The 13,760-nt window shown below is 55.6% G+C and overlaps 1 protein-coding gene across 2 annotated transcripts in view; it reads right to left on the bottom strand.

The window, feature by feature from the left end:
* The window catches only part of BCL9 (BCL9 transcription coactivator), an 82,015-nt gene that overhangs the window by 41,576 nt on the left and 26,679 nt on the right, over window positions 1-13,760 (bottom strand). The window contains exon 1 of one of the 2 annotated variants that reach the window (XM_084518077.1): window positions 10,173-10,365. The exons of the other annotated variant lie outside the window; for it this stretch is intronic. The gene's annotated coding sequence lies outside the window, so the exon portion shown is untranslated. Of the gene's footprint in view, window positions 1-10,172; window positions 10,366-13,760 lie in introns of those variants that run through there. 2 annotated transcript variants of the gene reach the window in all.

Genomic DNA, 13,760 nt, shown 5'->3' on the forward strand with positions numbered 1-13,760 from the left:
TGCCTGCTGGACCCTTTGCAGGAAGGGGTGGGTTGGAGGCCTTCCAGTGGAAACACAGGCATTGACCCCGAAGCCTGAGCACAGCAGTGCTCAGCAGAAGCACAAGTTGGGCCAGGAGGACCGCCCTGAATGACATCTTTGGCATTAAGGCGAGGAACTTGGGAGCTTGAGATCAGAAGTGCATCCCAACTGGGCACGAGACTCGAATAAACACGGCGCTTTACACTGACAGAGCGCCAGAAACCTCCTAACACCCTCCCCAGACTCCACACACAGGACTCTTCTCAGCCACCGGCGGCTTGGATGGCAGAAACCAAGCAAGCAAGCTCCCCACGTACCAGAGGAAGGAAGGGAAGGAACACCCCACGGGGAACATTGTAAGGCATTGTTTTCAGAGAAAATCCGTACTCTCATTTAGCGTCTTACCACGTGCAGAGGTCCTGTTGGTGGCCAGCCCCACATGGCTCTATATGGCTCACCCTGTGCCTGCAAAGAGCAGGCAGAAAGTACAAGGAAACTGAGACAGGTCAGAAGAAGTAAACTCTTGTTTTCCCCGAGGGAAAACCATTCAGGGTCCAGCAGCAGGATGGCAGGAGAGAGGGGACACTGGCCCTGTCCCCTGCCATCCCAAATATCTGGTTGGTACCGGCAGCATCTCCAAAAGGAAAGCAAAGGGGCTGCTGCTTACCGAAGCACACAGTTGCTGCTTCGTGTCCTCAGCCCTCGCAGGAGCCCTGGCTCAGGCTCTCGCAGCACCGGGCAGGAACACATCCCTGAGCCCAGGGTTTCGAAACAAGACGTACGTGTTATTGTTCTCAGCTATCTGAGTGCGGTAAAGGCCAGAACACTTATCTTCTGGGGTTGGTTCCCGCTCCCACTCATGTGATTCAAACCCAACTGAATGATTTTTTTCCCGTTTCTCAGACAGAAAAACTCCCGTGGGAACGAAGTTTGATATGGGGTATTTTCTAACGAGGAGCAGCGGGCAGCGAGGATCCACCGCAATGGGACAAGGAGAGGCCTGGGGGCGTTCCTGGGTTCCCCTCCCCAGTCCTGCAGGACACAAGGGAACAGGCACCAGGATGGGTGTGGAGGCCACGGCTTTCTCCCCAAAGTTTAACCAAAGCTGATGGCAAGGACTGGGGTGGGCAGGTCACCTACATGGCACTCCAGGGGCTGCATTTGGGGTGACAAGACTCAAGGACACGGCTGCACGTTCCCTGCCCTGAACAGGGGCTGCTCCATCACCTCCAGGATTAATTCATGCCAGACATGGGAAGACACGCTTTTTCTCTTTGCAGCAAACGACTTCATTAACCTTTCAGGAGCTTGCCAGTAGTGCAAGTAGGTAGAAGCAATGGGGAAAATCACAGTTCTGGGGGAAGGGGACTTCTGCCGTGTTGCTAATGGCACGTCCTGGGGAGAGGCCAAAGCCACCAGCAAGCCATGGACCCTCACCCGGTAACACTCTGCCCTCCAGCCCTGCCATCTCAGTGCCGCTTCTCCCCCAGCTCCGCGTTGTGGCACGACCAGGGAGACAAGGAAGCCAGACGGGACGACAAACGAGGCAGAGGAACACTGATGGAGAGAGTCTGGGGAGAGACCCAGCCCAGCGCCAGAGCAGGAGGGAAAGAGCAGGTAAAACTGGTGAAGCAGGTACAGAGAAGGGGAGAAACGGCTGTGGGAAAAGTGGAAAAAGGCGTGTGGCACCTTGCACGGAGCATGAGGGATACGAGGTCAGCCCGCTGCGGAGACAGAAGGGGGAAATCAGGAACTGTTTGGATAGGAGAGCTCAAGCTCGTGACTTTTACGAGCCTAGGACTGAGTCATGCCTGGCAGGGGCAAGCGTGGTGTTACCCAGAAACGGAGCTCAGCTCCACAGGAGGCCAGAAAGTCACCGTGCCCTGTCCTGCAGGACGCAGGCTGGACTTGGATCTACTTGGCCATCTGCGTGACCTCTTCGTGCTTCGCTGCCAGGAGCGCCCGATGAGCCCGCACCTGGCCAGCACTCCCACCGGCCACCCGCACCACCTCAGCCTGCCCCGGGAAAGGGCTCCCCCAGGCTGTGCAGCCCCACTGTGGGAGGAAACACGTCCTGGGGAGGGAAAGAGGACTCAGAATGGACACCCAAAGAGCGGCTCTCCTCCCTGCTACGCACAGGTCTCCCAGGAACAGGGCACAGATGTCCTGACCCACCTCGCTGGCTCAACGCAGCTCTCCAACAAGAAGCAGAGACCTCCCCAGACCTCTGGGGAGAAAGAAATCAAGCGTGCTGGCACCAAGGCGCCAACCCCACACCATCGCTCAGACCAAGAGCCGACACAGCCCAACCCAACACCGGTGAGGGACAGGCAGAGGGAGCCTCACCTCGCTTGGTCAGAGGGCAGGCACCACCTGTGTGCCTGCACCCACAGCACGGGGCTGCTGGGCTGACCCCACATGCTGCCCTTCTCCCTTGGCCCACGGGCACAGCCAGCGGCTCCCATGCGGCCAGGCTGCAGGAACAGGCATCAGAGGAAGACAAAAAAGGGGTCCAAGGTGGAGAGAGACGGGAGGGAAGGATCCAGGGGAATAAACCAGGGAGAGGAGAGATGAAGAGTGTGTGGCACATGAATAATGGGGGATGGTAAGGAGATACAGGGTGAGAGAAGAAAATGACATGAACAGAAGGAAGGGAGCTGCAAATAGAAGGGGATGTGGAAACAGCAGAGAGAAACAGATTGCCAGAGCGGTGGAAGTAGAGGAGACCTAAAGGGACGGAATATAATAAGAACTCTTAAAATGAGAGGAAAATGGGAGAGAGAAAAGAGGGACATGAAGGGGAAGAGGAAGACTTAATGGTCTCCCTGAGAAGGAAGGAGAAAACCCTGCACTTTTTTCTCCCTAGCTCTCAGAAGGCCTTGTGAAGGAGACTTGCCACCCTCATTTTAAGAGTGGAGGGGCTAAGGTACTGATACTGAGGGATGCAGTGAATGAATGAGATGGCAGGAAAGAGCTTAGCTCCCTACTTAGAGCCTCCCATCAGAGGCACAGGTAAAGAATAGTCCTGACTTTCTCCCCCTGAGCACACCAGAGAGCACTGCCCAGACAGCAGGAGGAAGACCTGCAGGGAGAATGAGAGAGAAACCAAAGTAACGTAGCTCAAAGACTCGCACCTGCTGCTCCTTTTCACCAACACCCCATCTCTGGAGACCCTGATTTAGAAGCATTCAGAGGGAATTAACCTAGGATGCAGCAAAACAAGCAACAGCTGACTGCTTACATGGAGAATCACCTGCGGGGAGAAGACGCCGTGGTGTGGGTCCGGGTACCTGCCTACCCCAGCGGCTTACAGCCCGCTGCCCCGAGGGAAGCGGAGAGGAGCAGTGTGCGGCAGGGGCTCTGCTCCCGCAGTGCTCGCTGACACCTTCCATTTGCAGAGCCTTTTTTTTTGGATGTCTAATATTTATCCAGCTTAATTTGCACCGCCTTTATGTTTCAGCTGCTGCTGCAGAAAACAGGCTTTTTGTGCACGCAAATAAACATCAAACCCCTACAGCCACGCACGCCTGAGCCAAATATAGTTTGCAAGAACCCTGAATAAACCAGATACCTGGTGCCTGTTTGCACTCCCGTACGCACACGGGCAAACAGAGCTTCCCAGTCGCTCGCTGCACACGCACACGAGCCCGCAGGATCCGGTACTCTCCTAACCTCAGCGGGCGCTCCTGCCTGGCTTGCCAGCACGGGAGCTGTCTGGATTCCCTCCTCGATGAGTGACGAAGGTCTCTCAGCTATAAACTGATGTTAATGGCAGGTTGTGTACCTTGTTTGTTTATTGCCGAGGAGGAATGTTTGTCGTGGCTGTCAAGAGTATAAAAATATTTCCATGACTTCAGACAGCTTGGCATTTTACATGCAGCTGAGAGAGTGGGTGAATGTACAGATGAAAAATTGAAGAAACATTATTAAGGGAGCACAGAGAATATCTCCTAGCACCACCGAACCGGCTTAGAGAGGCCAGCAAGGTCAGAGAGATTTCTGAATAAAACGCACTTTTTTCCCCCCAGGGTCTCCGAAGAGCTGGCAATAATTAAGCCTTACAACACCTTTCTGGAGTAGATAAGTCAGCCGAGGCCAGCTGAGGTTAAAGGACTCGCCCGTGATCACACATAGCAAATCCGTGGCAGAGAGGAAGAAGACAACCCGGTAGGCGTCGCTCCTCTGGCCCGAGCCCCAAGCACCTGGCTGACATCCAGGCCCGGGGACTGGGGCTGTGCGGGTCCTGCGGGACGTGTGGCCACGGGACAAAGAGCCGCGCGGCGGCGGGCACCCACTGCAACTCCGAAGAGGTGCTGGTGACAACAAGCGGCAGAAGGCTGGGAAGCAGCGCCTAGTTACGGGCTGCGGTGCCAACTCTATTAAATATACATCGGTAGATTCAATTACAACGAGCATCGTGCACAATGGAAATGACTGCAGTCGAGGACCCAGGGTGGCAAGAAATAACCCCAAAATATAAGCACGTTTTTCGGCAGGAAGGAATCCCTGCTTCCCAGCCCCATAGAAAAGGTGCAGCCTCCTGTTTTGGGAGGCCAAAACAGCAAACAGACAGTGACACCCAAGCTCCAGGGCTGGCAAGAAGTGCGGGTGACTCGGGTTTAGCAGGCTCCATTCGGCTGCCAGGGATCCGTATCACCTCTGCCGAGCAGCCCTTTGTTACCAGTGTCACCAGAGAAGCCCCAGAGCCAAGGGGCAGAGCAAGTGAGCTACTGCCGTACGTCCCCACTGGCCACCAGCGCCTTGTCGCTGTCAATATTCGGCCCCGCAGCCATCCGTGCTGGAGCACACGTCTCTCTTAGCCAGCCCTGAGAGCCCTGGGCTTGGCAGAAGGCGAGGCCAGCTCCTGGCGTCGTTAACCGACTGGGTGGTTAAATACACCGGGGCTGCAGCGGGAAGGGGAGGTCACCGCTTGGCTCTTCTTCTTCGCCCGCTTCCAAGCATTTCCGCAGGATTTCAGAGTTATGAAATTATCATTGTCACCCCCCAGAGCTTCACCCTCTCCTTACCACGCGTACTACCCAGACCACTAGTAATGATTTAATTTCCTCCTCCTTCTTGGAGCAAAAATAGCAGGGATAATCACTCAACACTCCGTACACGCAGCTGCCGCCTAAAACACGCAGGTGAAGGCAGCTAAACGGAAAGGCGAGCACAATCTTGGGCCATTTTTTGTACCTGGAGAACGAGAGCAGCCGTATTTTGCATGCAAGATTACAGGTCTGTCTGTAGTTGCATTTTCACATTCCATTACTGCAATTGCACACGGCCAGTTACGTGCCTTAGCAGCAGCTTACAAAAGCAATTGCTGCTAAACATACAAAATCCAGCTCGCAGATGCAGGCTAAAAAACTGGTCCTTATTTTTCTGCTGTAGGAGAAGATGTGCCTTCGCTAACTGCCTGCCCCTTGTGCAAGCAGCACACCGCTGTGTTTCCTTGCACTTGCACCACATTGCCAATCAAGCCTTCTAATAACCTAAAATATACACAGCCTTTTGCAATGAGAAGTGTCCCAAAAATGCAAAAAAGCCCCGGGTTTTGCATAAAAAAATTAATCTCCCGGCAAGCAACTGTAACCAGCTCTCTAGTTAGAATGTACTATCTGTTCGAGGCTCCAGAGAAACACAGCGCTCACAGTTCAAGACAGTAAGAGAAGAATACTTTTTTTCATTGAAACTATAGAGGAAGTTTTACCTAGATAGACTGCAATTTCCTGAGCTCGAACCTGGCAAAGCGCCCAGGGCTACGACCACCCCCACCCCCTTCGTTTGCAAAAATTACCATGCGGCCCTCAGCAGGCAAAAGCTGCTTTCAGAGGTTTGTTTTTTACGTTTCGCCTGAAAGATGCCGGGGCAAACTCGGTTGTAAGCGAGCCTGGGCACTGCAGAATTTATTCCAAGAACTAAACTGATGTGCAATGTCCCAAGCATACTATCCCCAAATACCCTACCGAGGAATGGTTCAGGACTGAGTCAGAGGGAAGCGGACTGAATCACAAACAGCAATTCCTGCAAACTGCTCTCCCCCCCGCCCCCAAGTTTGCAATCCAAGCAGTGACCAGGTTGTGGTTAGCTTGGGAAATCTGATGAGATCACAGTCTGGGGAGATAGAGCCTCAGACACTCCGGTTTTTGTTACTCGGCTCCTTGTTTTGTGCGGAGACATGGACAGCAGTTGTTCCACCAGGTCCCCCATATGTTTATAATATTGTTGTTATGGGAATACATGTACAGTCCATGTCACTGGCAAGTTGTGCTGTTTTGTGCTGGAAGGACAGAGCGGAATTCATTGTCCAACAGAGCACCGAGCCTAGGCAGAGCTCGAGCAGAATTTATCGTAGCATGAGTCACGCTCGGTGCAAAAATGCGTGCTTTGTTCCTGCGATGCTCTGCGACCCCGCCACGCTGTCCGCAAAGAAGCGCACGGCCCCGCACCAGCGCAGGCCAGCAGCCGGGCACGCCGCACCACGTGAGGCAGGTGAGGGTGGCTCCCGTTTTACAGCCTGCAGCCGTGATCCCATTGCCCAGGTTCTACAGCTGCCCATCAAGTCAATATCAAGACCTCAAGTCCTGCAAGACCTCCACGTATGAGATCGTTCCTTCTCCAACAGGACAAGCGAAGGATAAAGCAGGGACAACAGTGACTCCAATACCACCATACACAAGTCTACACCACGGTGCAAAAGCATTCGTTCTCCCAAGGGTCCCCAAATGGTGTTGAGGACAATGGGCTTGCTTCCAGGACACGGGAATAATGTGTGTGGTTACATGTGTGAGGCTGTCACCAAAAATACCATGCCCAAGATGCCTACACCCTTAGGTGCCAGGCAGGGAGTGTTTGTGCTGCTCATACCTTCAGTGGGTAGGAGCAGCATCCGAGGCTCGAGCGGCCCCACCACGCTGGAGCGGCACCGAAGAACCAATGAGGAAAAATCCTCACGCCTGACAGCCAGGCAGAGCGCAAAAGCCAGGCTGAAGGAGTGAAATATGTTTTGTTTACTGCCAACCCCACCGAGTCCTGAGCTACCACTGAAGATCTCAGAGGCGAGTGCAGCTGACTGGAGCAACGCGCGACCAGTTTGTAGGAAAACAAATTTACCCTTTTAGCCTCCTTTTAGCCATCAGCAGGCAGCACAAGAAATGGCCAGCTCCCCTCCCCGCCCCCCCGGCCCTGACTCGTTGCCATTTTCTGGCCCCGTCTCCACACAGCCAGGTACATCCCATGCTGTAGTTGAGGAGCGGCGTGCGTGGTTTAATTGTGTGGGCGCTCTCCGGGGAAGGGCGGCATGGGATGGAGCCGACTGTCCACAAAGGAGCCGAGGCAGGAGGCCAAGGCTCGTTACTGGCCTCGAGTCATCCTCGCTGCTCGGCGCGGCTAGGATTTTAAAGTGCATCGCTGATCGGATCAGCAGCTTGTCCTAGAAGGAGAAAAGTGACATAAAATATGCACAAGCCTTCCTTCTGTCCTGACAGCAGGTTGAGTTTTCAGATGATGTGGAAACAGCAGCCTGCTCTCCTCCCCCCAACATGGTCTCCTCGCGTGCCTTCGCTGCAGTGCTGCTGCTCGCTGCTGGCTCCAGGGGCTCTGCTCCCACTCCGGCATCCCTGCCGAGGCTCAGCCTCTGCCCGGGGGCTCCTCACCGCTGTTTTCGTGCCCGCTCAGCCCTTGGCCTCTCCTCTCAGCATGCCAAGCAGGGGCTCATTAGTGGTTTCCCTTGTTAAGCTTTTGTGGCTCCAGCTTGTCCAGCACAAAGCAAGAGCAGAAAGGGCATCAAATCGGCATCCGAAGGGCAAAACTTCTCTGCACCACCAGCCCAGCTGGACTTCAGGCAGGCGATCCTGGCAAGGGAAGGTGGAGCGTGCAAGTGTGCGATCCATCCACGTGCACGGGAGCAGTGTGCCAGCCCCGTCTGCGACGCACAGGCACTGCTTTTCTTCTCTCCTCTTCTTCAGGAGGAGCAACTTGGAGCACGTTTGACCCGAGATCAGCTCTCCACATGTAAATGTGCATAAAATTTTTATGGCATTGTTTGCGTGCGTGATGTCTTCCGCTCTGTCACAGGAATACCGTCATGACAGAACAGAAAGGCTGAAGCGTTGCACGTACTGGTTTCAAGTCTTGCCTGCCCTGCGCCTCGCATCACAATTCATGCAAAGTTGGCTGCAAAGTACTACCGGTGCCATGCTGACAGAATAAGCTCTTATGTAAACTGAGGAAAACAAGAGAACTGGGCTGCGTCCACGCAGGAACCATGCTTACAACGTGTGCACCTCGCCCCTCGGGAGGAAGAACATGCCACACACACAGGTGCATTTGCACAGATTTGCTGCTTCCATGCACGCAGAGGGGTAGGCTGCATGGCAGCAGTCATCAAGAGGCTTGATTTCAGCCCTACACCTATATTCACAAAGGCTGGGGAAAAGTCGCATGTTTTGTCCTTGCTGTTGCTGCATTCCAACAAAATTGACAGCAATTCACAAAGTCATTTCAACAGAAGATACCCCACCAGACAAACCACCTACCAAAAAGACAAGCCACACGCTCTCTCCCCCATCCCCTCAGCTGCGATACTGGCCCTACGTGCTATCAGCCCTCATGCTGGCCATACAAACCTCTCCTTTCCCCTGCCCCAAACTCCATTGACAGGACACCAGACCTCCGCTTTCTTCCATGCCCAAAGTCCCTCTACACCACATCCAACTCGTCTATACTCGATTTTTGCTCATGTCCTGACTGCGTTCAAAATTCCCCCTCTTTTCAGAGCCCTGTGAGAAGCCTGTCCAAGATCTTCTTCAGACCTCCTTCCTCCCTGTCTACGTCCTCCCTCCATTGGTTTTCCACCTGGCATCGAAACTGCAGGAGCTGGAGCTGCCTCCTCCACAGGTCCGGCTGCCTGGCACAGGCATTTTTTATCCCCACCTCAGTGCCTGACAAGTCTCGTTTCAACCACGAGCTGAGACTTCTCCCCCTCCTGTGACTGAAAACCTCCGAGCCTTCCTCCCTGCTTCTCGCACGCCTCCATCACTGGACTCTCCGCCTGCAAAGCGCGCGGGATGAAGGCATTACAGCAAACGTTCCACCCAGCAATGGTTCGCTGCTTTGATTCTCCTGCTGCTTATTTATTTATTTTGGGGAGGGAGGTAACAAGTCAGAGAGAAGCCGGCTGAGATTTCTGCCGTATACATTTTTTTTTTTTTGCAGCAGCAAGATCCTCCATCTTCCTTGCCGGATTGAATAGGGTCTCAGGACAATTTAGACTCCCTCCCCCATCTCCCGTTCCTGCTCATGTTCCTCAGCACACGATGCTCTCCTCCCAGCCCTGCCTGGGAGAGAACAAACCCTGCTCTCCCCCCCTCCAGCCCCTGCCTCGCTCGGGCTGTGTCAGGATGCTGGGATGATGAAGGCTGGTGCAGCTCAGATGCTCGTAGGCTCTGTTTTTTAGCAAAACAACTCGAATCAATGAAACCCGAACGGCGGCAGATGACGAACTTAAAAGACCTCATGAGGAGGCACCTAACGTACTGAATGGCTTTCCAGGGAAAAAATAATGTGTGTATATATATATATATATATATATATATATATTTAAGCCTCCACAGATTTTTTAACGAAATCTGGTGCAGGGCTGGGCACGAGGAGGGGGGTTTCTCTGCTTTTATCCCCCTCTGCCTGTATTTTTTGAGCTCCCTCACGCCGCCACCTCAGCCACAAGCCCTCCGGCGAGCGGAGCGGCGGCTGCACATTGTTACTCTCCCGCCCAGCCAGGTACCCACCGGCTGCTCCACGCCAGCAGCGAGCAGCCTCCGCCTCCCCGAGCACACGGCGTCAAAAACCAAATATAAATAAAAAATAAAACACAAGTAATACAAATAAAAAGGGGAAGCGCAAACCAGCCGCGGGAGCCCCCCTCCCGGCGAGCAGCCCCGGGGGTGCCGCCGCCCCGTCAGCGGCGGGCAGGGGGGCGGCCAACAGGTGGGACGCGGGGGAAACTGAGGCAGGGCGCCCGCCGGAAAACTTTGCGCCCCCCGCCGCGCCGCGCCGAGCAGAGCCGAGCCGAGGAGAGCCGAGGAGAGCCGAGCCGGGCCGTCCCCACAGCGGGGGCCGTTGGCGCGGCCGTTGCGGCCGTTGCTTACCTGCCTCAGGCGGCGGGCGCGCGGCGCGGCATGGCGGGCGGGCGGCAGCGGCAGCGGGAGGCGGCCCGGGCGGCGCTGGCCGCGGGCGCTGTGTCGGCACGGAGGCAACTTACGGGGCCGGCCGGCGGGGCCTATTGTCTGCGCGGGGCGGCGGGGCGGCGGGGCGGCCTCCCCCCGCGGGCGCCGCGGCGCTTGGTACGGCCCAGGCATTCATGCCAAGCGGCTGTGGCGCACGGCGCCTCGCCTCCCGCCACTGCTGGCGAGCCGCAAGGCGGGCGGGCGGCCCCGGCCCCCTCCCCTGCCCTCCCCCGCCCCGCCCCGGCCCCGCCCCGGCCCCGCGGCCCCCGGCACGAGCCCGAGGGGGCTCCCCGGGCCCCGGCCCCGCGGGGAGGCGTTGAGCGCCCCGCGCTCGAGCCCCTCGCTCCGCCGCCGCCCCGCGCAGCCAAAATGGCCCCGCGCAGCCCAGGCTGCGGCTGCGACCCTGGGGGGCTTCGTCGCCGCCACGAGGGATCCCCCGCCCGGCCGCCACGCGGTCCGTGAGGGGCCCCAGGGCCCGTCCCGGCGGTGCCAGGAGGGTGTCCGCGAGCCCCCGCGGAGCCCTGAGGAGCGCTGTGCGAGCAGCAGCTGGTCTCGGTTCGTGGAAATCATCACAGTCCTTGCCACTCGGGTAGCGGTTCTGGCCAGTGATCGCCCAGACACCCCGCTAACCCGGGCGGGTGGTTTTATCTAAATTGGACGAGCAGCGGAAGGGATTGAGGCAGATGAGGTGACCTGCCCAAGGTCGTCTTCCGAAGCTGCAGCAGAAGGGAGAACGCAGACTCCTGAGCCCAAGGGCTCAACAGAGAAGCCACCTCCCAAAAACGGAGCTCCCACAGTCCCCGAAAACTCAGAAAGTTCATAGGAGCCCACGTGTCAGTGTGAGGAGAATTTTAAGCAGGCCTAATTTGCAGTTTGGAGACTAGGACAGACACCACTGAGGTGCCTCCCAGGAAAGAGACACAGAGGCCAAGCTGGGGAGAAGGACCGCAACCCAGAAGGCCTGGAGACACGGAAGGAGAAGCACAACCAGGCTGGAAAATCCGAGCTGATCCTACAACGGTCCCAGCTGGAAGCATAGGGCAGTGCCAAGGAATCTGGGTGAAAGGACTTGAGGTGACGTGGAAAACACAAAGAGGTGGAAGAACATAAGCCCTAGAATTTGAATGGCAGGAAAACAAAATCACACCGTTTGTGGTCTGGGAGGTGGCAGAGCATGGTTTCACCAAAGCCTTGGGCACAGGCACTGGTCAGACCCTCTGAGTGGCTGCAGGAAGCAGCGAGGGCAGGCCCAGAGGTACCCGCTGCCCAAGCACTCTCTGCAATGCTGGCGAACGAGGGGGGGAGCATGGCACTGCAGGTCCTCGGAAGAGGATGAGCACCCCGCTTGCTCTGCCGAAAGCAAAGCCAGATTACATGCAGAGCGGTCATCACACCCAGCGCCACCTCCCGCAGCCTCTGCAAGGGGATGCGCAGCAGCAGACGTGCCTAACACTGTGCACAGGGGCACCGAGCCTCCGTACACCAAAGCCGCTCTGGAGTTCTGGATTTATGTCCAAGAGAAGCCGAAGCCTAGAATTTGTCTCTTAAGAAGAGACCTCAGTAAGCTCATTTTGGCACTCGTCAGGGTGCCCTAAAGGCCAGGATCAGTCCAAGCTCCCCCTGAAAAGCTCAGGATTTCGGAGTCTTTTGATAGTCTTTCAAGGAAGAACAAAACCTCTCCGGGCTGACACAGGTTGAAGCCTGATCGTTTCCAGTACCCACATTCTGCTAAAGGTGAAAAACAACCCACGGCTAAACTCACCTTGTCTGGGAAAGGCTGCACCCAACAAACAACCACTGCTCCAAGCCTCAGCTTTCCAGGTTGCCTTTGTACCCCGATGAAGATGACAGTCTCCTCTCCCTGTCCCTGGACTTCCTAGTGCCTAACCAGCTCTGGGTGAGGCCATGTCTTCTTCCAACTGATGAGAGCTGCTGCACTCGGCAGGGCGGATTTTCCCTCTTCCTTCATTTCCATAACGTTTCTCTTCTGTTTACTTTCCCATTGCTCTCCTCATGGCCCCAATTCAGGACAGCATGTAAGCACACGTTTAATCTCATTGATCTCATGGTACGAAGGAAAACACGGGTCCCTCTGCCCAGCACCTCTCTCCGAATTTTACATTAAAGAGGCATCAGGTAAAATTCAGAAGTGGTCACTTGAGAGTGGACTGCAACATGGGCTTCCCCCTCTCCTCGGGTGAAATCCAGAACAGCCAGGCTGGTGATTCCTGCAGATGCTTCCTCTCCGGTGCATATGTGTGCCCAGGGAAGCCACAACTCTTTTAAGAAAAGCACAACGCCCCTGGCAGAAGAGGTGAGCATGCCCTCTCTCCCGAAACAGCCGCAGCTCGGGAGCTGGAGCGCTTCCATGGGAGATGCAGACAGGAAATCCCTGGGGCAGAGGAGGCAGCGCAGGCTGGGTCTTCTGTATCCTCCTCAAGTGCTTTAACCCCTCTGGATGCTGCAGCTTAAAAGGCAGCATCAGCCTCCCTGGGGTTCTGCACAGCGCCCATCCTGCAGGCACGCTCCTGCAGGCAAAGCAGCATTTTGTTTCTGGATCCTCCTCCTCCTGCTGCTGTCATGCTGAGCCCTGTCAAGCAGGAGGCTTTTCCAGACAGGTGCAGAGCAGAGCTGCTGAAGCCAGGGGCCTCGCTGTCAAGTCTGATGGGCATCCCCAGGACTAGGCATCAGCTGAGCAAGGGCTCACAGGGTCACGGGTTGTGCTCAGGTGTCTAAAACTCACCCGAGTCCTGCTTTAGGAGACTAAGAGCTTTATTTGACTCATCTCTGGGGCTCATTTCCATGTCTGCCAAGTAGGAATTGCTCCTTTCCTGCACTCCCATTAATTCAAATTATGTGATGTTTGGGATTTGGGAGGGGGCAGGGAGAAACCACACCTTTTCGCTGTGTGCCTGTACACTGTCCTTTGTGACAGGACCCCAACTCCAGTTCAAGAGATCAGGTGGCTCCTGTAAAACAAGTAGGGGAGGCTCGCTTCCATACGTATGACTGAATATTCCTAAGTTTCTTTTGTCCGCTGAAGCATTCAGCTGTCACCTCCTCTACAAATGTAACAAAAATGTGTAAAAACCCACAACCTTGTCCTTGTCCCATTTCCAGTCAGGAATACACAACCTGCACTGTTTAGACCTTCTGTGCATGCCAGGCAGACCAGACACCTCTAAAACACACTGGGCATGCTGTGCACAAGCAGATCATCTGCACAGCAGGTCTGACAATTTCTGGACTCATTAGATACAGCACATGCATGCTGTACAGGTCACCTCCCCAGCGTGCTGTCGACCTATCCTGAATTTCTGGATGTTCAGCAGCCCGGCTATCTGAAAGGCCTGGTGGGCATGTGGGAACTCTGGATAAACGCATGTGGTGGTCAGATTTCGTCCCCAGAAGACTTCCAGGTGGAGAAAGATGAGATGTCCCGGGGAATAGGCACACGTGGCAGCTCACAATGGGTGGTTCCTCTGTACCTGTGCAGCAACTGTTCACATC

The sequence above is a fragment of the Aythya ferina genome (genome assembly GCF_964211825.1).
Source record: "Aythya ferina genome assembly, chromosome: 1".
In the NCBI taxonomy this organism is placed as follows: Eukaryota; Metazoa; Chordata; class Aves; order Anseriformes; family Anatidae; genus Aythya; species Aythya ferina.